The sequence below is a fragment of the Monodelphis domestica genome, chromosome 8 (genome assembly GCF_027887165.1).
Source record: "Monodelphis domestica isolate mMonDom1 chromosome 8, mMonDom1.pri, whole genome shotgun sequence".
Lineage (NCBI taxonomy): Eukaryota > Metazoa > Chordata > Mammalia > Didelphimorphia > Didelphidae > Monodelphis > Monodelphis domestica.
The window spans coordinates 230986333-230989151 of NC_077234.1; positions in this window are offsets into that span (position 1 = coordinate 230986333).

Genomic DNA, 2819 nt, shown 5'->3' on the forward strand with positions numbered 1-2819 from the left:
TATAAACTATTCTGCTTAGTTCTGAGAAACGTTCACACCCAAGCCCCAACCAATCTTTGTGGTTTCATTTGACATTATTTACCCCTCGGTCCTCTATGATTCAGTCAGAGTGGTCTTCTCCTTGTTCCTGACCCTGAACTCCATCTCTGAATTCCTTGCCTTTCATTGGCTGCTCCCATGCCTGGAACATATTTGACCTTTATCTCCCTGACTCATAAACTCCTTTTCTGTCTTTCAAGATGCAATTGAACATCCCTTTGTACATAACTTTCCTGATTGTTTCCCATAACTCCATCACTATCACCTCCCTCTTAATTTCTTGTCAATAAGCAGTAAGATTTTTTTTTAATGTATACTATAAACCAAGCACTATGCTAAATGCTGGGAATACAAGAGGTAAAAACAGTCTTAACAGTGTTTCATATTTATTATGTATATACTTGCATCTATATATGCATCTGTTCAAATTCAAGCTATTTGAAAGTGGGAATTATTTTATTCTGAGTTTCTATCTCTAGCACCTTGCAAAGTCCTATTTCTTATTATTTAGTAATGTCAGTGACTAAACTCACCACTCCAACTGAGATTTTCTTGGCAGAGATACAGAGTGGTTCTTTTCTGACTCATTTTACAGATGAGAAAACTGAGGTGGAGTGTTATGTGATTTGCTAAGAGTCATACAACTACTAAAAGTCTGAAGAATATTTGAAATCAGAAAGTCTTCCCAAGTTCTTCTACTCTGCTACCTAGTTGCTCATCTATTGTAAATAGAGGGGGCTTACTAAATGTTTATTGATTGATGTAATTTTCTGATTTATGGCCATTTTGTAAATCCTGGTTTTGCTTATTTCCCTCTGCATATATTTATTCAAGTCTTCCTCTTTCTCTGAATTCTTTACATTCATCATTTTGCTTTCAATGCAATAACATTCCTTTATGTCCATATACCATGATTTGTTTGGTCAGCCCCCAGGTGATAGGCATCAATCTCCCTTCCCTCCTGCAATTCTTTCCTTGATTTATTCAATGCTCAGCCCAAGTGTAGTCTACGACATATGAGACATAAGAAATCTCCAATTTCTCTAATTACCAGCTTGTCTCAGCAAAATATTTTGTATATATTTTGTAGGGTAATTACTTATCCTTACCTGCTGTTTACCTCAGTAAACTCAACCTCAGGAACCGTTTACCTTTTTTTTTGGTCGTATGTTCAGTGCCGACATTGCTCTTAATAAATGCTTGTTGAATTGAATGGAATTGAACTAGTGATAAAATTATTTCTTAGGGGAAAAAAAAAACAACCACATATGCTTGATGCATGCTCCAGATGCCTCTTTTTACTATGTATTTGTAAAGGAATGTGAGCACATTCACATTTGTTATCTCACTTGATTCTCACAAGTCTCTAGAAAAAGCAATAATCACTTCCTTTTTAGATTTTAGGAAACTGAGGTTCTGGAGAAATGATTTGTCCAAGAAAACAGGAGGGGGAGGGGGGGAGCCAGGACTCAAATCTCCCCTTAGTCTTCTCTCCCTTGTGATTGGAGGACTGGAGGATGAAGAACCAAACTCCTCCCAATGCCTTTCTTTATAGAGATCAGAAACTGAACTTTAAACCCACTTCACTTTGCTACTCATCCTGGTTTTATCTTCAGGGTTCAATACCCTTTACTGTTTTCTGTCCCTCTCCCCCCACAGGGGCTGTCTTTCTTTTTTATTAATTGTATCCTTGTACTTTGCTTAACATAGTGCCTGGCATAAATATAAATATATCATATATTCTATAGTAGGTTCTTAATAAATGTTTATTGGAGCAGATTGGAAATCCAGCCTGTTGGACACTAATCCAATAAACATTTTTCCCATTACACCCTTCTGGTTGAACTTGAAGACAAAATATCAATGCAATCAGTCCAGGATCAAATCTTAATGCATGAGGTTTGTCTTGGGGATACATATAATTGAATAATCCCTGCCCTCAAGAAGTTTCCATTGTCTGGGTAAAACAACAAGTTGAACTGGAGACATGTACATTTTTGTAACAATAGATCGACTATGTATGTACAAGGGACATAGGGAAGACACACGTTATGTAACTCTCCTTCCTGTACCTTCTGGTTTCTTTATTTAGCTATGTTGTTTACAAACCTTTGTGGTAAATTCCAGGAGCTCTGCAAACCTTACCACTAAACCCTCTCCACTCTTCATCTCTACTTGATTTCAACCTTGAATTTCCTTTTAAAATATTAACTTCCTCCTATTAAAAAGGAAGGGGGAGGAGGAAGCTCGATTTACACGGAGCTAGGAAGTGGAGAAGGCTACTGAAGATTCTTCACAACACCCTGGTTTGTGGGAAGGACCAGGGGTCCTATTTAGCAATCGGCCCGCGTGCACGCGTCCCAGCGCGAAGCCTTTGGCGCGCCGACAATCACGAGATCACTTCAGCGCTACGCCCCGCCCCCCCACCAGACTCAGCGCTCTTCCGGCTGCGGCCAAAGCCCGGAATGGAAAAGTCCTCGCACCTCTTCGCCCCTTCCTTCCCCCACCCCTGCCTCCCCACCGAGCTTTAGGGATCGGGCATGCTCAGTAACCCGCGGCCACCCGCCAATGTCCCCCGGGTTCCATTTCCTTCTCTAGTCTCCTTCCACGGGGTGGGGGGGGGAGGGAGAGGGTTGGAGGGGGTGGCTCTCACCCCTCCCGTCGACGTTGGTGCGGCGACGGCGTAAAAATAAAAAGGGGTGGGTGAGCGCGTGCGCGCCGCGCTTTTGCGCGGGCCAGGTAGCTGGAGGGAGGAACAAGCCGGGAAGACGGGGCGGGTG